Source organism: Thalassophryne amazonica, chromosome 11, assembly GCF_902500255.1.
Source record: "Thalassophryne amazonica chromosome 11, fThaAma1.1, whole genome shotgun sequence".
NCBI lineage: Eukaryota > Metazoa > Chordata > Actinopteri > Batrachoidiformes > Batrachoididae > Thalassophryne > Thalassophryne amazonica.
In genome coordinates, this window is record NC_047113.1 from 83,331,824 (window position 1) to 83,358,747 (window position 26,924).

A 26,924-nucleotide genomic window follows, 5' to 3' on the forward strand; every position below is an offset into this window, starting at 1 on the left:
AACGCACCACCGCCCGCCCAACAATAGAGGCGTGGTTTCATGTGATGCGTGCAAGGCCTCCACGTAAATTCGTCACTCCACGGTTTCAACCTTTTGACCTTTTATGACTTGGCGTTTGTTGTCTGTTCAACACATCGGTTTCTAAATAGAAATGAATGGTTCAGCATGAATGTACAAATATTTTAAGAATTATGATGAACATTTTGGCTTTTTTTTGGGGGGGGGGGATGCTCTGGCTCAAGTAAGGGTCGAGTTAGAAATCATTAAGATGAAGCTCAAATATGCATCGTTTAATTTATTTATTTACTTGTGAGAGGAAAACAAGTTACAACACATTTCCACAATTTAAAAAAACAAAATAATGTCATGATAGATAGAAAAAAGTGAAAAATTTATGGCAGCAGTGCTTCACAGGGAACTAAATATTGTACAACAATGCTGTAATATGAGCGAAGTGTCGCGCAGCGGCGTGAAGCTCACTCATGGTACAGGGCATCCTAAACAGGAAGTGCCAATTTTCAAATCCACAGTGAAACAGGAAATGTTCAAATGTCAAACACTTCCTGGCATGGGTGGAGCTAGAGCGGAGGCCGGGGTTTCACTGGACTCGCCTGAAATCTGATTGGACACAGATGATTGACATGTCATGGCACCACATGTCTGGTTGAAAGAGCTGCATTTTGAAATCTTTGAGTCACATTGACTGCTAGCTTCCTCCTGTCCAGTAGTTGGTGCTGTGTACCACAAAAACTTCTAATCCACCTTAGTAGAAGAAGAAAAATGTTTGCTCCAGATTTGAACTGAACATGTCGTTTGTACTATGGACTTCTAATGACACTAAACTTATATTGGTGAGTAAATGACCGTATTTTATGACAGAAATGAGGTCCAGGTTGTTAAAAGCAGCATTTCTCTGTTAATTCGGGGGATCTTATATACACATGTTTAAACTAACAGACACAGCTGGTTCATGCTCTGTTGGCTTATTAGTGCAGGAGATAACTGAAACAATCCTTCAAATGGTGACACAGGCATCAAATTCAGTACAAATACAGCTGGAGCAAAATTAATGGAGCAACTTTAACTTTTGACCCCTGTACAAACTGAAACTGACCTTTGTCACCATTCTTGCTGCTTTTACCTCATAACTTCATAACATTCAGTCACAGATTCTCCAAACTATACCTTTTTGGAATCTCTATGATCAGGTAAATAATGTGGTGTAGTTTTCTATATGATTAGAGCATCTTTTAATTTAGACCAGGGGTGGGCAATGTGTTCCACAAAGGGCCAAGAGGGTGCAGGTTTTCTTTGCAGCCACTGATTCCACCAGGTGATTTCACTGATTAATATCACTTTGAGCAGATGGAATCAGTTAATCAGTGAAATCACCTGGTGGAAGCAGTGGCTGCAAAGAAAACCTGCACCCTCTTGGCCCCTGATTTTGACCCCTGTGTAATTCTTCATTTGACCCCTACCTGGCTGCCTCTTGAAAATTCAAGTGGCCAATCATTTTTTTAAAAGAGTTAATGTCTATGGATTATTTGTACTAAATTTGATGCTTGTATCACCATTTGCAGGATTTCACTCTAAATATTCTCTTATCTGCTGCACTATATATGAGATGTAAGATGCTGCTCCTCAGTGTTTCTCAGTTGCCCTCAAAAGTATTTGAACACTTGGTATTTCACACATTTTAATTTATTCCATTTCAAATACATTTTTTTTCTAAAATTGTCTTCCTTAACTCAAACTGAAAGCAAATCTCTACAACTTGATATAAATTAATTCAAAATATAAAATCCATCTTCCTGATGAAGTGCTGTAGAGGAGGATTTTATTAAAAAGACCTGAAAGTTCAGCTACAATTTGACGGAAAGTACATTTGAGATGAAAGCCTAGATTTGATGTTTTGGTGAAAGAAACTTTTGTATTTCTTCATAATTGATGTAAATAAAGTCCAAGACATATTCAGTGAGTTGGAAATGTTCATGTTTCCATCCCCTGACTTGTATGAAGAAAACTGGCAATAAAACTGATTATTATTTACAGGTTTTATCAAGTTTTAGAGATTTGCTTTCAGTTTGAGTTTGATGAAGATAATTTTAGAAATTTTTATTCTTTATTTATTTGTATTTCTTGTATTTAAAATGACAAACAAATTAAAATGTGTGAAATTCCAAGTGTTCCAATACTTTTGGAGGGCACAGTATCCTAACCTTATGATGAGTGCAAAATGAGTGTGGTATTATTACTGTTTTGTTTAAGAATGTTTAATTTTCACTGTTGCTGCACTTTGTGTCAAATCATAGTCATATCATATATCATATTGATATGAAAATTCAGTAAGGTATATCTTCTATTATACATTCCAAATCTAAGGTGGAACTCTAATAGTGTTTAATAAGGTACACTGAAATATCTTTACAAAAACAAAAAAGAGAGAGAGAGAGTAGAGCCACTTCGGTGTCTGTTCTTGAGAACCAGTGACGGTAGGTTGAAAAGCTTTTTTTATCCCATGGGAACTCTCCCTACCCACCTAAGCGGCTCAAAAATATGGACAGCATGTATATAAGTGACATTTGCATGACATTTTATATGACAGTATTGAGATATGATAATTGTACCATATTGTACAGCCCCACTGTCAACTATCTGAAAACTTTGAATATTACTTTACATCTACATTTAAAAAATGCTTAAAGTGGCAGGGGGTTAAGAGGGCTGTAATCAGGGGGGTCAGCTGAAAAGCAAAAAAATAAAAATGCTTAAAAAGGTGGACAGTATGGGGGCAGAGCTGAAAAGGTTTTAGTCATGCTCATGCTCCCAAGAACCATTCTACTGAAAAAAGTCTGAAGGACCTAAATGACATGGTTAGATGGTGAGGAGCTTTTCCAGGCATGTGAGAGGCAAAAAAAAAAAAATGCTTAAAAAGGCAAGGGGTTGGGGGGGGGGAGTCCCCCCAGAAGCTGAAAGGTTTTTGCCATGCTAATGCTCCCCTGAAGCATTTACTCAAAATAAAGTCTGAAGGACCTAAATGACATGGTGAGATGCTGACGAGCTTTGCTCATTCATGTCCACGACATATGCATATTAATAATAATAAGGTAAATAGCATTTATACAGCACTTTTCCATCTGCATCAGACACAAAGTGCTTTACAGTAACGCCTTACATTCACCCCGATGTCAGGTTGCTGCCATGCAAGGTGCCCACTACACACCTTGCGCAAGGGCCCTTAGTGATTTTTCCAGTCAGGCTGGGATTTGAACAGATGATCCTCTGGTCTCAAGCCCAACACTTAACCACATCCACCTCCATTTACATAACATTTATTTTGTCAAAGTGCTTTACAGTGATGCCATATATTCACCCATTCACAAAGATGCAATTCTAAGTGGGTTGTAATTTGAATTGATTTATTTTATTAATTTTATAGCTTTGCGTTATGTGGCTTAGTTTTATTGAAATTTCTGCATTTTTATTATTGTGTTATGGTGTACATCACTTTGGTTGAATGCAGTTGTTTTAAATGTGCTTTATAAATAACATCTGAATTGAGTTGATGTAATGATAATAATATGCATTGAACATGCTATAATTTCTATTTCAATATTTTTGTTAAACACGCATGCGTATGTATATGACAGCCTTCTAAACCGAAACAGAAAATGTTAAATGTCGCACACAGTCACAAACTCTCGCTGTTGTGTGTTGATTTTCAAAGCTTTTAATGGTACTTGAAGGCAGCACCAATTCAAACAGTTACCGTAATGGGACCAAATTGGGATGAAGTTGCACTACCGACGGGCAGAGAAATACAGAAATAAAACTGTTTCATCTTATTTTAACAAACGGCTTCACACTGCAGCATATTTCAGATTTAGTTTTGATACTTACAATCTAAGAGCTTTTTCTCCCAGGTCTATAACACTAATTTGCAATCAGTTTGGCACGCACGTGGAGGTGGGGCCTCCAATTTGCCCTGGAGAGATCAAATTAATACAAATTTTAATAACAATTTGAGATGTGGCACACATACTGAGGTTCTGGATTCATTCAGCAAGGTCAGATTTGCCAAAGGTCAATCCTTGGGGTCAACGTCAGGTCTGCCACCTCCCAGGTCCTTTTGCTGATTTCTACCAAACCTGGCATGCCAGTGAAGGTTGACCCTGAAATTGCTCTTAAATTATTAAAGGTCACAGGAATGGAACTTGATTTTCAACATGATCCGGCACAAATAAAAACAAAGCTTTGGTGATGAGGATGATGATGACTGTGAGGGTGCTGTTTAAAAAATGATAAAGGAGCACTCTCTGTAATCAGAACGAAAAGTGTGGATGATAAATTTAAAGGGTGTGGAAATAATTAATCCTCTCAGAATGTTAATTTCTTCTTGTGATTATTTTCCTCAAACCCAGAAATCTGGAGCTTTTCAAAAGTAAACATCTATAATGGCAGCGTTCACACTGGGCGGGTCTGTGTTTACTCTGCAGCTCACTGCATACTTCACATAACAGAGCCGGACTGACCCGATACCTCCTAATGTCCAAAACCTGCAGCAGCACTCATGGACGGGCCGGACCGGGTTTCAGTCAGTTGGTCACTTTGCCGGGTTGGATCCAAAAGTCTCACAGGTTAATGTGAGCTCAGAACCAGGTCCAGATTTAGAGCCGGTTTCTGGCTTCTTCTGCTCATGCGTCTGTTTTTAGTTTACTCAAGCAGAACTGAGGGCCCATAAGACACAGAACCAGAAACACAAAGACAGATGGACGACTCCTCTGAAGACTTTCTGCTGTCGAGGCCCCCCGAACCCAACGTGACCCCAGAAAACAACAAATTCACTGTGAAAAATACAATACAAATATAATAACTAACAAGCAACACAAAAAGAATGTGTGGACAACAAATAAATGAAAATTTAGAAAAAAAAAACCTTTTAGATTAGACTAGATTAGTTTAGACTTTATGATCTTTTTGTGCTGCATCAACATTTAATACAACAAAACTTTCTAATGTAAAAATCTGAATGGATTTATCTGCACATCTTTTTCATATTTTAAGGTTATTTTCAATATTAAAAATCAAGTTCATAAAAACATCTTGTTTAACAATATAAAGATTTTTTTAATTTTACTGTAATGCCGAAGTATTTAAGGGTGATTCTTAGACTACAGGCACTTATGTCCTTTGATCATATTGTATGAAAAACAGAAAAAAGGGGAAATTTCACACTTTTATAGTTATCTTTACAATGAAAGTGTGTTAAGAAATTTGTTCTAGTAGTCTATGATGACTTTTTCACCTTTTTTCAGCATCATTATGTGCAAATATTGCTGTTTTGTGCTTGTCCCACACCCAGACTTTTGATCTTCAATGATAAAAATGAATGGTAAAGAAACGTTTTTTCTAATGTTTTAAAATATCTCTGAATAAAATATCAGTAAAATAATCAAAACATAATTGGGGTATTCAATGTCATACAACTGTTGTGATTTTTTTTAAACAAAATGTAGTTGTCCCACACTATTGCCGTAATTTCCACCACAACACTGTAATGTCCCTTTAAACAGTTTGTATGAAAGATTGTTTGGGTAGTTTCTATGGAGATAAACAGTGACATCAGAGCACATGTATATAGCGCCAAATCACAACAAACAGTTGCCCCGAGGCGCTTTATATTGTAAGGCAATGGTGTGGTGGAAATTACATTTACAAGGCCAATAGTGCCCGTAGTTAAAGAATCACCCTTAAATACTTTTTACATCAAGATATAACATTTTCATTGATTTTAAACATATTTTTGAACATGAACGTTACATAAAATTGCAGCATTATTCTTTTCCTTTTCTTCTGTTAACATGTAAGTAATAAAAATGTCTGTTAAATGCAGTTTCTTTAACATGTTTTGGTTCAAGCTACTTAAAACCAACATGCAAATGTAACCTGTGTGATAAATCTGAATTTACAAATCATACATTTTGCATGTAAAATATTTCATTCAGTTGCTCTGTGTTTCTTCCGCTGTTCAAATGCACTGTCATCACTGCCAGGAAGTTCATGTGACCACTAAGGTCAAAAGGCTAACATCTGACCTCAATCAATGTTGATCAGTGTTAGAAAACAAACAAAAACAACATTAAAAAGTTTGCAGTTTGTGGATTCTCGACCATTTCCTAAACACTGTGACATTTTTGGCATTTTGATCTGATTTGCAAAACATAATCTGCTGTTGTTGATTGACGTGGTCAGTCACGGCCATGGCAGCATTAGAAAGTTACATTTGTTAGCAGTATCCTCTCCCTTTATGACATCATATATGGAGGTTTTTGACCTTTTTAATAGTTTGTCTGTTGATGTATGAAAATCTGAAACATATCAAACAAATCACAGGAATGCTGTCAATCCTACACAGTTCCAGCCTGAACTGGGTAGAAGTCTGCCAGGATCTACAACCCCAACCCAGGAAAAGTTAGAATGTATGTAAAATGAGACCAAAGATAAAAAGGACCATCCAGACTTTTATCACCAAGTCCAAAAGCCAGGGTCTGTCACGGTCTGGGGTTGTCAGTGCCCTTCTGCGATGGCACCATTAATGCAGAAAAGTATGTTCAGATTTTTGAGCAACATGTGCTGCCTTCAAGACGTGTCTTTTCCAGGGACATCCATGCATTTTCCAATAAGGCAATGCAAAACCACATTCTGCACACATTACAAAGGCGCGGCTGCTGAAGAAGAGAGTCCGGATACCGGACTGGCCTGCAGTCCTGAACTGTAATAAATAAAGAATGTGTGGAGGATTTTGAAACATAAAATGCAAGGAGGACAACACCGCACTGTTGCACACCTTTAGATGTGTTTGCAGGAAGAACGGGAAGGCGTGGGTTTGAATCCTACCGCTGCCACCAGTGTAAGTGACGTGGGTGTGTGTGAAGGAATAACTTCATAACTTCTTTTAGTGAGCGCCGACACACAGCCTTAACCACCTCTTCTTCTCCCTTTATCTCCTCTCGCTCCATCTCCATTGCTGCTTCAATGGCGCCCACTAGGTGGAATACGCAGTAACAGTGTTAACTTAGCATTACTGCAAACTTATATGCCCACACAACACAAAATATTTGTTTTATCATTAGCATATCCCATTTTCACTCTTACAATAACATCGTGAAACACTTCAGCACTTAGTGTCCTAACGCCAAAATGTCTTTTTTTTAAGTGTTGTGAGAAGGAATGGTGACATTTGAAAGTGATAAATTCTGTAATGTGCTGCAGGCCTGAAATGCAGGAAGCTGATCAGTAATCAAACAAAAACACACAAAAAAAGAAACATTAAATATTTCAGGTTCACATTGTCTGCAGTGGAATAGAAATCAAAGTAACTGCAAGAATCATTGGTTTTTAAATGCACTTTAAAAATATAGTCCTCTGATTTGGGGGTGTACACTGAAATTAAAGGCTATTTTCTGCAAACAAGACCCAAATGCACGCGGAAAACAAACAAAAAGACCATCAGTAAAGGTGCAGAAAAACAAATGGTTCCTGTTGTAACTCCTGAAACAGTGATGTCATGGGATGTTGTTTAAGACTGCAGAGAGCCGACACAAACCAAAGCAGCTGCCGAGTGACGGAAAGTTCTCCTGACACCAAAAACAACTGCTGCTCTTCTTGTTGGTGACGTATGGAGCTAAAAACACACCACGTGCGTTAACAGTCTGTCTCCACGCGGGTCGTTCGGGGGATTACAGGATGGTTGTGCGCTTGTACTGTATGTATGAATCAAATGTTTGTCTGCAGCGCACCACGTGACCTCCTGCATTCAGCAACTAAAATAAACTCAGACGCTGCTGCTCCAGAAAGGATCACACAAAATCCAAACATCAGAACCTCAACAACAGTGCCTCCCAGCTGCACATGAGGTCAGAGTCTCCCATTAGTCCATGAGCCAGTCATCAATTTGGACCTAATCGGTACCACTTAAGGGGACGAAACGACACTTAGAATCCAGCCTCAGTGTATCATGGCCTACACAAAAATGTATGATAGCCATCCCCGGGTGTTAGCTGTAGACAGGTAGGGGTCAATGAAGAATTACACAGAGGTCAAAATGTAAAAATGTGCCAAACATATTGAAAACTATATCACATCATTTGTCTGATCCTAACAAGTCCAAAAAGGTATAGTTTGGTCTATCTATGACTGAATGTTATGGGGTAAAAACAGCAAAAGCGGTGACAAAGGTCAGTTTCAATTTCAGTAAAAAATGATGCATATTATTGGTTGAAATAAAAGGATTGATAAATGGAATAGTTTTGACTGTGTTGAATGTTTGGTCTCCAAAGTAAAGGTCAAACAAGGTCAACGTCCATTGGATTCTATGACATGACATATGTTACCCCTTAACATGATAACTAAGCATGACAGATGGTGCAAATTATTTCTTATATGAACCCTATTAACCCAAACAATAATTTGCATATTTTTTGACTGAAATTGGAGCAACTTTAACTTTTGACCCTGTACAAAATGAAATTGACCTTTGTCACCATTTTTGCTGTTTTTACCCGATAACTTCAGAACATTCTGTCATAGACAGCCCAAACTATACCTTTTTGGAATCGTTAGGATCAGACAAGTAATGTGACATAGTTTTCAATATGATTAGAATGTCTTTTTAAGTTTGACCTTTGTGTAATTCTTCCTTGACCTCTAGCTGGCTACAGCTACCACCCTGGGATGGCTATCATACATTTTTGTGTAGGTCATGATACACTGAGGCTGGATTCTAAGTGCCATTTTGTCACCCTTAAGTGGTACTGCAAACCTGCTTGTCCCATGGACTACATGTGCCTTCTGGCAAACCTGCATGTAAACTCCACTCCAAGATGATGTCACTAGCGAAGCAAAGTATTTCTGTCAGAGTGGTCATGGTTGTCTTGGTGGCTTCCCTCACCTGTCTCCTTCTCCTTCAACACACTTTAACCCTCAAGTAACAGAGTGAGGTCATTTATGACCCCGGCATACGTTTTTGAGCACCATTTTTCTAATTTTAATCAGGAACAAGTTTCCTACCATGAATTTGTCAATCTGTTTGTCTTGTATTTGTTCATAGCATTTTGCAATGATTGGCTGATCTGTGTAGCAAGTAAAATGCAAACCTGTGCTGGGTCACTTCTGACCCCCCAGAGCTCTATGAGATTTTGAACATTATAGCTTTAGTATTGTAATTTGCCAAGTTGAATCATTATATTTTACTGTTTAACAGTGAAACCAACAGAGCTAGAATAGCAAGATTTACAGCTCCACAAGCATCAAAACTGATTCTTGATGCCCATAGTGAGGATGAAAATAGCTCCACTGATGGAGATGAGTCAGTAAAGGTCGTATCTCTGAGATGTCAGATCATCATATCAGCATATTTGCAAGTCACCACTTCTATATTTTGATGCTATAATTATCCTACCACATTGTAATACATATCTTACTCGAAACTACTTATTATTTGCTTTAATTTTTGATGCAAAGGAAAAAAAATGCAAATAAATAAAAGGTAATGTGCATTTTACAAGATGTAACAGACAAGGGTTGACTAAATAAATGTAATATTGTTCTATTGGTGTTTTTTTTACTACTGTTTGTAAAAAAAAAAAAACAAAAAAAAAAAACAAAAAAAAAAACTAATTCCATAAATGATTAGATGATGGACAAATATATTAGAGATTGAAGTAAATATGAAGAACCTTAAAACAATCATTTATGTAGAAGTATTAACAATATAAAGCCAATGGGGTCACAAATGACTGCACTCTGTCATAATAGTCGCTAAAATAGCTTTGTTGCTTGATGGTTAAAAGAACTACAAGAAGCGTGCGACAATTCCAACTCTTTAACATTTTATCTGCCTCAACAAAAATATAAACGCAACACTTTTGGTTTTGCTCCCATTTTGTATGAGATGAACTCAAAGATCTAAAACTTTTTCCACATACACAATATCACCATTTCTCTCAAATATTGTTCACAAACCAGTCGAAATCTGTGATAGTGAGCACTTCTCCTTTGCTGAGATAATCCATCCCACCTCACAGGTGTGCCATACCAAGATGCTGATTAGGCACCATGATTAGTGCACAGGTGTGCCTTAGACTGCCCACAATAAAAGGCCACTCTGAAAGGTGCAGTTTTATCACACAGCACAATGCCACAGATGTCGCAAGATTTGAGGGAGCGTGCAATTGGCATGCTGACAGCAGGAATGTCAACCAGAGCTGTTGCTCGTGTATTGAATGTTCATTTCTCTACCATAAGCCGTCTCCAAAGTCGTTTCAGAGAATTTGGCAGTACATCCAACCAGCCTCACAACCGCAGACCACGTGTAACCACACCAGCCCAGGACCTCCACATCCAGCATGTTCACCTCCAAGATCGTCTGAGACCAGCCACTCCGACAGCTGCTGGAACAATCGCTTTGCATAACCAAAGAATTTTTGCACAAACTGTCAGAAACCGTCTCAAGGAAGCTCATCTGCATGCTTGTCGTCCTCATTGGGGTCTCGACCTGACTCCAGTTCGTCGTCGTAACCGACTTGAGTGGGCAAATGCTCACATTCGCTGGTGTTCGGCACGTTGGAGAGGTGTTCTCTTCACGGATGATGCGAAGGAGATGTGTTGCACTGCATGAGGCAAATGGTGGTCACACCAGATACTGACTGGTATCCCCCCCCAATAAAACAAAACTGCACCTTTCAGAGTGGCCTTTTATTGTGGGCAGTCTAAGGCACACCTGTGCACTAATCATGGTGTCTAATCAGCATCCTGATATGGCACACCTGTGAGGTGGGATGGATTATCTTAGCAAAGGAGAAGTGCTCATTATCACAGATTTCGACTGGTTTGTGAACAATATTTGAGGGAAATGGTGATATTGTGTATGTGGAAAAAGTTTTAGATCTTTGAGTTCATCTCATACAAAATGGGAGCAAAACCAAAAGTGTTGAATTTATATTTTTGTTGAGTATAAATTCAATTTAACAAAGCAAAATAAAGACACCAAATACAGTAGTGTTCAGAATAATAGTAGTGCTATGTGATTAAAACGATTAATCCAGCTTTTGAGTATATTTCTTACTGTTACATGGGAAACAAGGTACCAGTAGATTCAGTAGATTCTCACAAATCCAACAAAACCAAGCATTCATGATATGCACACTCTTAAGGCTATGAAATTGAGCTATTAGTAAAAAAAAGTAGAAAGGGGGGTGTTCACAATAATAGTAGCATCTGCTGTTGACGCTACAAACTCAAAACTATTATGTTCAAACTGCTTTTTTAGCAATCCTGTGAATCACTAAACTAGTATTTAGTTGTATAGCCACAGTTTTTCATGATTTCTTCACATCTGCAAGGCATTAATTTTGTTGGTTTGGAACCAAGATTTTGCTCATTTACTAGTGTGCTTGGGGTCATTGTCTTGTTGAAACACCCATTTCAAGGGCATGTCCTCTTCAGCAACAACATGACAAGATGACCTCTTCAAGTATTTTGACATATCCAAACTGATCCATGATACCTGGTATGTGATATATAGGCCCAACACCATAGTAGGAGAAACATGCCCATATCATGATGCTTGCACCACCATGCTTCACTGTCTTCACTGTGAACTGTGGCTTGAATTCAGAGTTTGGGGGTCGTCTCACAAACTGTCTGCGGCCCTTGGACCCAAAAAGAACAATTTTACTCTCATCAGTCCACAGAATATTCCTCCATTTCTCTTTAAATTCTTCTTCTTACTTATAAGGTTTTGAATAATCAGGTCCCATCTTATCTTAGGGACCTCGTAGTACCATATTACCCCATTAGAGCGCTTCGCTCTCAGACTGCGGGCTTACTTGTAGTTCCTAGGGTTTGTAAGAGTAGAATGGGAGGCAGAGCCTTCAGCTTTCAGGCTCCTCTCCTGTGGAACCAGCTCCCAATTCAGATCAGGGAGACAGATACCCTCTCTACTTTTAAGATTAGGCTTAAAACTTTCCTTTTCGCTAAGGCTTATAGTTAGGGCTGGATCGGGTGACCCTGGACCATCCCTTGGTTATGTTGCTTTAGACGTAGACTGTGGGGGGGTTCCCATGATGCACTGTTTCTTTCTCTTTTTGCTCCGTATGCATCACTCTGCATTTAATCATTAGTGATCGATCTCTTTTTCCTGGTTCTTTCCCTCAGCCCCAACCAGTCTCAGCAGAAGACTGCCCCTCCCTGAGCCTGGTTCTGCTGGAGGTTTCTTCCTGTTAAAAGGGAGTTTTTCCTTCCCACTGTGGCCAAGTGCTTGCTCATAGGGGGTCGTTTTGACCGTTGGGGTTTTTCATAATTATTGTATGGCCTTGCCTTGCAATGTGGAGCGCCTTGGGGCAACTGTTTGTTGTGATTTGGCGCTATATAAGAAACAAGTTGGTTGGTTGGTTGGTTAGGCCAGTTAATGTGTTCTTTAGCAAATTGTAATCTCTTCTACACGTCTTTTATTTAACAGAGGGACTTTGCGGGGGATTCTTGCAAATAAATTAGCTTCACACAGGGGTCTTCTACAACCCCTGGCAATAATTATGGAATCACCGGACTCGGAGGATGTTCATTCAGTTGTTTAATTTTGTAGAAAAAAAGCAGATCACAGACATGACATAAAACTAAAGTCATTTCAAATGGCAACTTTCTGGCTTTAAGAAACACTATAACAAATCAGGAAAAATAATTGTGGCAGTCAGTAACAGTTACTTTTTTAGACCAAGCAGAGGGAAAAAAATATGGACTCACTCAATTCTGAGGAATAAATTATGGAATTACCCTGTATATTTTCATCCCCAGAACTAACACCTGCATCAAATCAGATCTGCTCGTTAGTCTGCATCTAAAAAGGAGTGATCACACCTTGGAGAGCTGTTGCACCAAGTGGACTGACATGAATCATGGCTCCAACACGAGAGATGTCAATTGAAACAAAGGAGAGGATTATCAAACTCTTAAGAGGGTAAATCGTCACGCAATGTTGCAAAAGATGTTGGTTGTTCACAGTCAGCTGTGTCTAAACTCTGGACCAAATACAAACATGGGAAGGTTGTTAAAGGCAAACATACTGGTAGACCAAGGAAGACATCAAAGCGTCAAGACAGAAAACTTAAAGCAATATGTCTCAAAAATCAAAAATGCACAACAAAACAAATGAGGAACGAATGGGAGGAAACTGGAGTCCACGTCTGTGACCGAACTGTAAGAAACCGCCTAAAGGAAATGGGATTTACATACAGAAAAGCTAAACGAAAGCCATCATTAACACCTAAACAGAAAAAAACAAGGTTACAATGGGCTAAGGAAAAGCAATCGTGGACTGTGGATGACTGGATGAAAGTCATATTCAGTGATGAATCTCGAATCTGCATTGGGCAAGGTGATGATGCTGGAACTTTTGTTTGGTGCTGTTCCAATGAGATTTATAAAGATGACTGCCTGAAGAGAACATGTAAATTTCCACAGTCATTGATGATATGGGGCTGCATGTCAGGTAAAGGCACTGGGGAGATGGCTGTCATTACATCATCAATAAATGCACAAGTTTACGTTGATATTTTGGACACTTTTTCTTATCCCATCAATTGAAAGGATGTTTGGGGATGATATCATTTTTCAAGATGATAATGCATCTTGCCATAGAGCAAAAACTGTGAAACATTCCTTGCAAAAAGACACATAGGGTCAATGTCATGGCCTGCAAATAGTCCGGATCTTAATCCAATTGAAAATCTTTGGTGGAAGTTGAAGAAAATGGTCCATGACAAGGCTCCAACCTGCAAAGGTGATCTGGCAACAGCAATCAGAGAAAGTTGGAGACAGACTGATGAAGAGTACTGTTTGTCACTCATTAAGTCCATGCCTCAGAGACTACAAGCTGTTATAAAAGCCAGAGGTGGTGCAACAAAATACTAGTGATGTGTTGGAGCGTTCTTTTGTTTTTCATTATTCCATAATTTATTCCTCAGAATTGAGTGATTCCATTTTTTTTCCCTCTGCTTGGTCTAAAAAAGTAACCGTTATTGACTGCCACAATTATTTTTCCCTATTTCTTATAGTGTTTCTTAACGCTAGAAAGTTGCCATTTGAAATGACTTTAGTTTTGTGTCATGTCTGTGATCTGCTTTTTTTTCTACAAAATTAAACAACTGAATGAACATCCTCCGAGGCCGGTGATTCCATAATTTTTGCCAGGGGTTGTAACTGTCACAGCACTTACAGGTAACTCCAGACTGTCTTTGATCATCCTGGAGCTGATCAATGGGTGAACCGTTACCATTCTGGTTATTCTTCTATCCACTTTGATGGTTGTTTTCCGTTTTCTTCCATGCGTCTTTTTTTTTTTTTTTTGGTCCATTTTAAAGCATTGGAGATCATTGTAGATGAACAGCCTATAATTTTTTGCACCTGTGTATAAGTTTTCCCCTCTCCAATCAACTTTTTAATCAAACTATGCTGTTCTTCTGAACAATGTCTTGAACGTCCCATTTTCCTCAGGCTTTCAAAGAGAAAAGCATGTTCAACAGGTGCTGGCTTCATCCTTGAATAGGGGACACCTGATTACACCCGTTTGTTCCACAAAATTGACAAACTCACTGACTGAATGCCACACTACTATTGTGAACACCCCCTTTTCTACTTTTTTTTTTTTTTTTTTTATAATAGCCCAATTTCATAGCTTTAAGAGTGGTGGCCAAGTGGTTAATGTGCTTGGTTTTCAGTGCAGAAGGTTCCGGGTTCAAATCCCACCCCTGCCACATTTCTCCATGTAATGTGGAGTTGCGTCAGGAAGGGCATCCGGCGTAAAGCCTGTGCCAATTCAACATGCAGATCCACCTCGGATTTGCTGTGGCGATCCTGAGTGCAAACAAGGGAGCAGCCGAAGGGACTTTAAGAGTGTGCATATCATGAATGCTTGGTCTTGTTCGATGTGTGAGAATCTACTGGTGCCTTGTTTCCCATGTAACAATAAGAAATATACTCAAAACCTGGATTAATCTTTTTAGTCACATAGCACTACTATTATTCTGAACACTACTGTAGTAGAATTAACTGTCTGTTAATTCTGGTCACTTAAATGTGTGCAGGGTTAAACTCTGCCCCTCCACCACCTGCATACCTTTATGATGCATGATCAGACAGGTACATTTAATAATGAGTGCAAACTTTCTTTGCAGAAAAAAACAACATTGGTGTCTGTATTTATTAAAAACTGTATTAAACAAGGGTGAGTGGATACAATCAACATTTTATAAACTTTATCCAAGCAATTTAAAAAAAAATGCTTAGCCTCTCTTCTGAGCTGCAGAGTTTCATTCATGCTTTTTGAACCAAACAACTCAGGCATTTAAGAGTTAAAAAAAAAAAAAACATTTTTATGCAATTCTTAAAAACTAAAGAATCTAATAAATGTGATGAGAAAATATGAAGTGTCTCATGTAAATACGTCTTAAAATAACCTGAACATTTATAGTCTGTTTCTACCAGTGTTGCCACAGTTACTTTGAAAAAGTAACTTAGTTACTTTACTGATTACTCAATTGTAAAGTAACTTAGATTACTAGTTACTTTTTTAGTTACTTTGCCAGCTGCCGACAACAACCCTCTGCCACCTCAACATGACAATACCTGTTTTGCCAAAACTCACTTTATAGTCACCCTTTCTTGACTTCAATGAAATAAATACTTGTTTTATAAAAAGTAAAATAAAGACGTCTTTCTTGACCTCATATTTAACTGTTGACAGCACTGTAACAGTAAAACTTGCAATTTCTAACCTACATTGTTTATAAAGGTAACTATTAAATTCTAACATTTTTCTAACATTTAAATTCTCTCTAAACATTTTGTCGAAATTATTATTTTAAGCAATATTAGTTGTAGTAAAAACGGCTTCAAATTGCACCTTTAATCTAGGGGTGTTGTGGGGGAGGGGGCACATCCCTGCCCCACGCCCCCATTACATCTAGATTCGCCCCTGCTTTGGTGTTTGAGCACAAAGAATGGATAACATTTATGTATGCAGAAAACAGGACCAGATTTACAGGTAAGAGTTTTATTGCGTTTTCACATCATGTGGTCCTCAGAAAGAGAGTTTAGGTGCATTTGAGTGGAAAATAGTGTTAGTTGTTGACGCGTCGCGGAGGATCAGCTGTTTTTAATGACCAGATACAGAGCAGCTCAGCTCAGAATTCTAAATAAAGGAGGAAAAAAAAGTATAAAAATGTCTTTGTAAAGCTCAGTGCAGGTGTGCTGATCACCGCGCTTTAAGAGGTGAGGACGAGTCGAGCAGCTGCAAAAAACCGCGGATTAAAAGCTCACAGCAGATTCATCATACAACACAACTCACCGTTTTTCATCAGATACATATCTGGCGAACATATCTGAAATGTGATTTAGAGCAGAGATGGTCAACTTAATGTATTTTTAAATACATAATCCTGCATTTTCTGGACTTATAAATCACACTGAAATATCAACTGCATTTGTTTTAAACATATTTGATAAAAATTCAAATGAGGAAAACCCCTTCAGTTACACACAAACCTGAAGAACACAAACAAAATATCTTTAATGCTGTGATTCTTTCTTTCCATTGTACTGAAAATACACCAAAACCCGAATTTTGTCTCTATGCCTTTTTTTAAAAACATGTAAATTGCTTCAGAATATAAATCACAGCAGCTTCCAAACCTGCAACTTTTAGTCCAAAAAAATACAGTATAATCACGTTTTTGTACTGATATGCAAACACTGTATGGCAGAAATCAAAGGCTACATTAGTAACATAAGAAAAAATCCGATTTATCGTTCACACTTTGCCTCATTTATAAATCCTAACAGCTTTGTTTAGAGTTGCTTTTCTTTTAAATGAATGTTTTTTTTTTTTAATGTGTGAATTTCTCCCTGGTTCAGTAGGACTGGATGGCGAGTGAGACCTGGATGCAGCCCAGTTCTCTGGTCTGGCTACCCAGCATGCCCTGCAGCCGGTAGTTCCCGTTGGTCAACCAGTAGGGCAGATCCATGAAGGGAAGGTAGAAGTCGGACTGCGGCAGAGAGTAGGAGCCCTGAGGAGACACAGGGGGCGCTGTAGAGTTCAGTCCCACATGTTTAAACCCACACAATCTGATACACACTGAAAGCACAAACACAAAATACACGCTACAACTCTTCAAGTTCTTGCATAAAATTGATGATGTTCATTCACTGGGGGGCAGAAGAGTGCACAATCAAAAGTATCTTCAGCGTCTCCTTGGTGACCTCGCTGCAACTCTTTGCACAGATTTGTTATTCTCATGCGAAGACATCATCAGGGACATGCCCTGTTTCTTGGTCAACTTGACACCATTTTTATTTTGATGTTGTTCCAGTTATTTTCTTCTGTTGTTGTGCTGGTCTTACTGTTACACTGCCCCTGTGGTGGGTGTGGGTATTGCAGCTTAAGGCTGTAGCGTGTGTAAATTTTCATTTTGGAGGACATGCACAAACTACTTGTGACATCACACTTTTGATGTCAGTCTCAAAGCTAAAAGAAAGTATGATGCCCTAAAAACAAAAACAAAAAAAGCAGACTTTTTATGTTTAAACCCAAAATGCCAAACCAGAATGGTGTTATGTTACTGGAAACAATACCACAGTCAATCATTTATATAGAATATTAAATAAACTGAATCAGAGAAATTAAAAACACTGATTTCATTTCATGGTTTTGATGATTTCATACAAGATTACAACGCAGATTAAGAGCAAAGCCTGTGTCTGTTTTTATCTCAAAACATGAACACTATGATTTTATCAGCATATCAGAATGAAATTAAACTAACAAATCAAAGTCAGCATCAACCACAAAAAGCATTTTAAACTGAAAAAAACCCTAAGAATATATTTGCCCAATTGTTATAAAAACCACATCTCATTTTAAAATGTTAAAAACAGGTAATTTTTCCCATGTTGAAACACTGCCCCCTTGTGGGGCAAGTGAGAAAACAGATAAATATTCTGAATGAATGATGTTGATAAACAATATAGAGATGTACTTTGTCTTAACAATTTTAATTTGCAAAAATTTATGTAATGATATTTTAAATAATACTGTTGTTCTAAAATCAATTGATCAACCAGACTCACGGCTTTGAAGGGGCAGTGGCAGGGCAGGCCATAGGTGTGCATCGGTTCGGACAGTCCTGACCGGTGGGATGACCAAGTTAAGGAGATCACAAACATCTGGATAGTGGCAGCTGCCAACCTGCTCCACACAGGGGATCTTCACCCAAATACCTGCAGCTCCTTCTCCATCGTCACGTTCAGCTGCAACACAAAAAATACAAACTCAGTTGGAGCCAAGAAATGTGACTCGGAACGCCAAACATCTGTTTTCAGGAGTACAAATCAAACCCGAGCACAAGATGCACAAATGCATCTCGAAGATGGCGGGAAAAAATAAAACATATACAAGGCATAAGTCACCATCTTAAAAAAAAAAAAACTACCACCATTTAAAACTACCTCTACTACTAACAACTGAAATTCTGGGCATTTTCTTTATTAAATGACCAAATAAATAAATACATACCATATTTTCCGGAGTCACATCTGCTACTACTACTATTATTATTACTGAAGACATGAGTGACCATAAAGCCTACAGACATAAATGTCAAAAACAGTGAGGTGCGCTGAAAACAGGAATCGACAAGAGGTTTTTAAAAGCAGGTTGGATGTGACTGAATGTGACTGTTGGCCAACATGTTATAAACAAGGAAGTCATATGAGACCAATAACCTGTTTGAACCTCAGATCACGATGCTGAGAATGAAATAAGGAAACAAAACTGCTTGTAAATTCACAGGGGCTGATATAAAATCCTGGTACAGACACGTGACCCACAGGTGACAGCTGACATTTACACACACACCAAACCATCAATTCATTTTCTTTTCTTTTGTGGATCTCTATAGTTTATACATATAGAATTGTAAATATTCAAGCCATATAAAAATATTAACACTTTATATTAAGGTCTTTGTAATAAGTGTTAATTAAAATGTAATAAAGCCTTGATAAGTCCTTATATAGCACTTATTAAATGGACTGCATTTATATAACGCTTTTCCATCTGCATCAGATGCTCAAAGTGCTTTACAATTATGCCTCACATTCACCCCGATGTCAGGGTGCTGCCATACAAGGCGCTCACTATACACCGGGAGCAATAGGTAAGCAATAATATCATTATTATATATTAAAATAAGGTCACGGTACATTTAAATACGCACCATACAACAAATTTATTGTTAGATTATGATGTTCTCTTCGACCTGGTAGCTGCGAATGCAGAGTTAAGTGTTGTTAAATGCATAAAGTGTTGTTAAATGCACAGCTAACTACTGTTAAATTACTTCTGCATTAAGCTCAATACGTAAATCAGAAAGGCCATTCTGTGTCACCGACTGAACGATCCATCCTAAAATCAATCAATAATTTAATACCCGAGTGGCGTGCGTGCGTGCGTGCATGCGTGTGTGTGTGTGCGCGCGCACGCGTGCATGCATGTGTATGGCTTCAATCATGGATAAACTGGGAAGAGCTGACATTTGCTCTTTGGTATGCTTATATATTTTGAGTCAAGGGTGAACGCTGTGAAAAGTGAAAGTTGATAGGAGAAATATTTGAGAAATGAGTCTTGTGAAAACACAGCAACATTAAGCATTTTCTAAGAACTTAAAAGGGCTTTATTACTAATTAACTAATGCTTATTAAAAGGACCTCAATACAAAGTGTTCCTAAAAATCTAACAACTACTGAAAGCTGGATTACATTTTAGCATGGACAAAACAAAGACACAAGAGTACACACTTTTATAAAACATGCTCCCTGAATGTTTGTAAAATGTCATTTTAGTGCTATACTTTCATGCAGGTAGTTTGTCAAATTTTGTAGGGAGATAATCTGAAAGTACCATATTTCTACACATGTCAAAAGGAACATACAGTATAATTACTTAGCAAACAACTTGTGGATAGCCTTTAGCATTAGCACCTGGAGCTAAGGCGCTAGGAGCTAGGTTAGCTAAAGCTGTGCAGAGCTTTGAATAAAATGTCTTTACCAAACAGAACAAAGTGTAGTCTGTTTTTTTTTTCTTTAATAATGTTTTCTACTTTAGATTTTATTGCTGCATGTGACCAAAGTATAAGTTTTGTATGTTTGAAATGTGCAAAGTGATGAGTTTATTTTTTTAAACCGCTGACAGCTGCACGCGTGACTGCAGCTTTACGGGCAAACAGCTTCATAAACTCGCTGCTGTCATTACTTTTACAAAACAGCACTAAATGTGGCGCTGCAGGCATTTTAAAACTTTTTCAAGATTTGAACACAGAATATTCAATTTCTGCACATACCCCCAATTATCCAAATCTAATGAACTCATTTTCACACAATGAAGTTGAGCCTGACTTAATGTAGAGGCACATTTAAATTTTAGGGTGGATCTGGAAATTTTATAACGCTTTATCAAAATTTTGTCATGGCTGATGCCTGTCTGGGTATCTTCCTTTTTAACCCCAAAATAAATAAATGAATAAATCCTGTTCATTGTAGAAACTATTTTTTTCTAAAGTCTGATGAAACCAAAGCTGAAAAGTTAAATCCTCATTTCGATAAATACATGAAGGTAATGTCACTTTAACACTGAGCAGCAATCAGGATTCAAACCCAGTAACTCTTCTGTCAATGGACAACCCGCTTCACCTTCACCGTTATAGGCACCCTACAGCCCAATATTTTTTTGCTGAAATCTACTTCCAGCCTTTGCGCTGGAAAACAAATAAATATCAGTGAAAATATAATATGCAGTTTGAAAGTGAAAAAATGTCACACCTGTTAAACTGCCTCTTGAAAAGAAAACGACATATAAAAGCTGCACCATTTTCCCATCTGATCAGCCGTTTAATTTGGGATTTGTGTGCACTGTTGTAGTTATTTTTAGTAAAGGTGTTTATTCTTATTATTAACTTTTTGCGAAAATAAGACGGACTGAAAGACAAAAACAACTTAGTCGTGTCCCTGACCTTACACCAACTTACTTGTGACTAATAGCAACAACAATAATAACGATAATAGTAATAATAATGTGTGATTTGAGGGAAGTTGCCATACTCCAGAAAATATAATTGAAAAAAAAAATCTCCCAATTATTCCTGGACGTAACGCTTCAGTTTTTATTTAAATGTGTATCAGGAGTTTTTTCCTCCCAAACATGTATTTTGGTGGGCCCGGGTTGCTCTGGGTCCCCACAATGGATCCAGTACAGACACGTACTGGGATTTGGTGCAAGTTTTATGCTGGACATCCTTCCTAATGCACCTCCAGTCCAACATGGAGAAACCAGCTCACTGCTCCTGGTGTCCTGATGTGGTCTCTCTGAGATCTGACTGGATCAAATGTGCAGCTGCAGCACATATTTTTTTTAAAGCAAATAATTATCATAACTCCATTACAATCAATTGCTACTGACCGCCACACAGATGGGTTCTGTTTACTCACAGCCAGCGGAGCGGTCAGCGCCACGGACGTGGATCCGGAGGCAGACGCCGTCAGGCTGCCTGGAATGTTGATGGGATCTGGTGACAAACTGAGAGATTTCAGCACAGATGGATCATCAGGCTGCCCACAGTTCTTCCAGTCAAAACCCAAAATCTGTGCAACAGACACAAGAGAAAGTAAAGGTCAACTCATTGAGTTTTTTTCAGGGGGCGTTTGTAATTTTTATGACCTGTACTTATTTTGTGGTTCTGAACACTATTTGACATGACTGAAAATCTAAATCATGTTTGAGTTTTTGTTTTTTTTTTTTGCTCACCATATCACCATGTTTTTTTTTAGTCACCTATAAAGGGAAAAACATCAAAAATAAGTGGAATTTTTGATTTTAGAAGACTTGATTTTTAGGTTGTTTTTTTTTATTTTGCTCACGCTGGAAACAGAAGTGGTTCTGATATGAGTAATGTGGAGCTGTCTGTCTGCAGCCAAAAACTGGACATCGTCTTACTTCCTGTGTTTCTCTGACAGACTTCAGCATCATTGCTTCACAGTTTCACAGGATAATTGTTTCAAATCTTCAAAGTCCTTTGAGCTGGATATTGGAGGAACGATCACAAAGGCTTTTTCCCCACTTATGCAATAACAAAGATAAAACCTATCACACAGCTGATACTGAGACTCATGTTTTCTATTGATCCCGTATTGATTATGGCAATGTATATTCTCTGGCTGGTCACATGCTCCTGTTAAAAAGCCTTCACACGGTTCAACATTCTGCTGCAAGAGTCAAAGCAGGATGATGATGTGCACATTCTAGTCTTAATCTGTCATCACTTCCTTCCTGTAAACATGATTTCAGGTGTTTTTTTTTAACATATAACATATACACTGACCTTTTATCTGCCAGATCTCATAAAACCTTCTTGTAGCTTCCTGTGCATCACTTTATGAAAACGTAAACCTGGTTTGCATTCACAGGGTGAAAACGTCAGCAGGTTTCAGATTTTTCTCTGAGATAATAATCTGATTTTCATAAAAAAAATCCTGCTGCTTTAAATTTCAAAGAGTTGTTCTGCATTGTAACATGTAGATACAAATAAAACTGAATATTTAAAACAATAAATAAACTAAACTAAAAATCACCTGTAGGAAACGGAATTGAACAATGTTTCTTACCCAAATGATGCACAATTAATCACAAAAAATAATTATAATTATTCTGTCAGTTATTTTTTAGTACACATTATTTAGTACGTATTAGTTTTAGTACATAATATTAGTACATATTGTGCATGTATAAGGACAATGTTTGTCGACATTTAGTTATTACCCCCGAATATCATCAGAAAGGTCACGCACGCGTACATGCAACATTCATACTTGCACGTGGTCTGTTTTATACATCAAAGAGCAAACAGAAAAAAAACAGATTATAATTAAGAATGAGATAAAGAGAAATCAGAAATAGATAAAAAGGCAACGTGCATTTTCAATTTTACTATAAATTAAGCATAAAATCTGCTGTATTTGTTGTCACCTTGGCGTTCGTCACTTTCTTCATTCTGCTGCAGTTTATCTGCGTTAAAAGAGCCGCAGTCAGGCTCACGGTGACCGTGAACATAAAGTATCTGTTCATCGTCTTCTCACAGCAGCAAACCGATAAAAAAAAGACAAACAAGAGCCGAGAAAACGCACTGCGAGCGAACAGCTGTTCTTCTTCCGCATTTAATCGCGGAAAGGACGAAGACCAGACGGTCACGTGACGGCTGCGGATTCACGTGACTACGCAGAAAATAAAAGGGTGGGGAGGGGGGAACCTGCAATTGCACCGTAGCGCCTGTAGATGTCGATGGACAGTTTCTCTTCGTGTGATTTATGATTTGTCACTTTATTTTTGCCAAAGTCGTCCAAGAAAAAAAAATTTACATATAAGAAAAAAAAAGCTGAAAATAATCACAGAAAAGAGATTACATAAATTGATATATCAGGTTCTTAAAATCAAGTATTATAGCAAAGAGGACAAGTGGTTAGTGCGCTTGGTTTCAGTGTGGAAGGATCCCGGTTCGAACCCCATCCCTGTCATATTTCTCTATGTAATGTGGAGTTGTGTCAGGAAGGGCATCCGGTGTGAAACCTGTGGCAAATCAACATGCAGATCCATGTAGATCTGCAGTGGCACAAAGGGGGCAGCCGAAGAGACTGGGTTCTTAAAATCATGTGTAAAAATAAAGACGTCAGAATATCGTCAGAACAAGAGAAACGAAACTGCAAAACTGATAAGAGATAACATGACAGAAAAGAGATTAAATAGAAAAAGAGACGAGAAGAGGATAAAGTTAGATAATAAATTTGATAAGAAGAAATAAATGATATAACAAAAGAGAAGAGGAAATAAAGTACCGCTAAATAAAGATGTTAGAGTTTTTTTTGGGAGTTTTTTGGATTGAGTTCCAGCATGAAGAAAGGAGGTGGAAAAAGGAGGAGGAGGGAGGTGAAGAGAAGGAGGGGGAGGGAGGTGAAGAGGAGGAGGAGGAGGAGGAGGGGTCCAGGGGAGCCAGATGATGCTGTGAGCAGGAAGAGGAGGATCCTGTCGGCCGGCAGCAGCTCCTCTCCATCCATGTGGCTGGAAGAAGAAAAATAAAAATGGGTTCGGATCCCGACACGTGGTGCTAGAACCAGTCTGCAGGTGTAATTCTGCTTTAAAAAAATCCTTATTATTAAATTATTTGAGCAAAATGCTTCCCAGCTCCTCGTCTGCGCCTATGGAGGGATACGAGGAGGAGGACCGCACGCGCACATGCAAACTGAGGTAAACCGGTTAAAACCCGTTAAAAAAAATCACGACGAGTTTATGGCTGTAGCATTGATTTAAGCTTTGAATGTAGATGTGTTCCTGCGTATTTCAGAGTCAGTTTTGCTTCTTTGGATTAAAGGTGTGTCGGTGCGGGTTCTCCTGCAGGAGATCAAAGGCCCCGCCCTTTTTAGGCGGAAAAAAAAAGCTTTCAAGCTTTTGATCGGAAACAATCATCATTTTTGGAAGGTTCATGAAAACATGCCACAGTCGGGGTTTTATGCAAAAATGTGCAGAATGAAAAAGGAGGGATGAAGTCTGATCTGTGACCTCATAAAGGGTCTCAGGTGTGAACTGAACCCCGAACGCATCGCAGTTGCAGACGTCAGCTCTACAGTCACACCTGCTTCAGGATTTTATGGCCCACTGGTTTTAATGCCAAGAAATAATAAGAAAAGATCTGAAGCTGTGTGCTTGAGACCGACGTGAAAAGAAATACAGTCTTATTTGAATCCACCAAGAACGTGTTCCTCAAAATCCTTTGAAAGTAATTTCCTATTGTAAGTCAGATGAGATCATCTTAAATTAAACATGCTTTGCTGCAGGGGCAGATCTAGTAAGAAACATCAGGCATCAATCCTAACATGGGCTTGAACCGGTCTGCTGAGTTTGTGATTTTGTTATAGTCACACTGTGGTATTCAATGTTTTTGTTGGTATGAAGATGAGCTGCACAGAGACCAGACAACAGTAAGAGTTCATCTGCATCACCTCAGTCCACTCAGCTGAAGATGGGTAACAGGAAAAAGTAACCTGTGATGGACTGGGATCCCTTCCATGCAGAGTCGTAGACTCATTTGCTTCAAGCTGTGGAATCCAGAGATAAGCTCTTGCCTGATGAGCCTCAGGGCCTATATTGGATTTAATGCTTCTTTTCTCACAAATTTTATTTTCCACCTTTTCAGGCAGATGGTGCATCCTTATTTACAATAAATAAAAAAAAACATTAATATAATAATACATAGCAAGTAATTCACTGCGCAGTTAAATTCCATTAAATAAAAAACTCTGTTATAGTTGCTGCAGCAGTTTTTTTATGCATTTATTGAAAATTATAGTTGTCGAGCACTTCCTGAGCAGGGTAGGGAACTGAACCGCTCACCCTGCAGCGTCAGTGCCTTGCTATCTGCTGGTAAAGCTGCTGACCTCACTGTGCTCCTCAGGAAAATCAAAGCTGACAGTGTGCGAGGCTGCAGGTGGAGAAAGTGGGCCACGTGTTCTGCAGCTGCTGGATTCTCAGCCTGCTTTTATGTCTCTGCATATCACAGACACACACTCAGATTTTACATCACCACTGGGGCATCCACTGTTTCCTCATAACCATCACAATATGTGCAGTTTATCAAACTGGGTTTAAAACTGGATTCATTACAAAGCAGGATGTTGTTTTCACTGGAGTGACTGTGGACAAGGTAACTCAAAAACGGCTGGATGGATTTCATTCAAATCTGGTGGAAATATTATTTGGATAGATATCTAGAGGTGATTATATTATACAATAGCATGGTTAAAGGTCAAAGGTCAAGGCACATATGGTCAGAAAAACACTCTTTTTGTATATTTCCATAAACTAGAAGCCTATATTCATTCATTTTCTATACTTGTTTACTTCATTGAAGGGTCATTCAGGGGCTGAAGCCTATAATATATTGATCAGCAAATACTGGTGATTGACTGGTTTTCAGGATGAAGCCACACAGAATTCATATGATGGAGTCATACGACCATTACAGACACGTGTTTCCTTATACATTTAAATTGTGGTGTGTAGGGTACGCATTAGCCTTCTTATGCCTTTTATTTTACATGTGTTGTTGAATTTTGTCCGACTGTATCAGGAATGGTGGACAGAAACGTCTGGACACAATTGCAGGACTCGACAACGTAGCTTTGGTTTGTAAAGGCGTTTACTGAAGGATTCAGTGGGGTCCGGTACACTGCAAGGCAGTCAAAAACAAGCAAACAGATCAAAAACATCTGGCTTAAGGCGTGGTCAATACAAACAGGCAGGTGGTCGAACCACAATGTGGTAGCAGGACTTGGAGACATGGAACACAAGGCTGGAAGCGAAGGCACAAGGCACAACGATCTGGCGAAGGAGTAGTGCCACCAGTGGGACATAAATACACCCAGGTGATGAGATGCAGATTAGAAACAGGTGTATGGAAAGATCCAGAACTGGGTGTGGCCCAAACCAAGTGCAATCCAAGAGACACAGACAAGCAAGATAGGGACAGAAAAAGAGCAGGCAGGAAAAACCCAGCCCCAAGAAAACCATGAAAACCTAAACTAAACAACACGGAGCGCAGGTACAAAGCATGGCAGGACCCCCCCCCCGACCCCTGACGGCCCAGGGGAACCAGGGTGCCGAGCGTGAAAGTCCGTGATAAGGTCCGGGTCCAGAATAAAGCGGGAGGGGATCCAGGATCATTCCTCAGGGCCATACCCCTCCCAGTCCACCAGGTACTGCACCCCCTCCCATG

General features: G+C 38.7%; 1 pseudogene; it reads right to left on the minus strand.

The window, feature by feature from the left end:
- Positions 1-16,701: 16,701 nt before the first annotated feature.
- On the minus strand, positions 16,702-23,299 carry LOC117520961 (annotated as a pseudogene).
- Between the last annotated feature and the right edge of the window lie 3,625 nt (positions 23,300-26,924).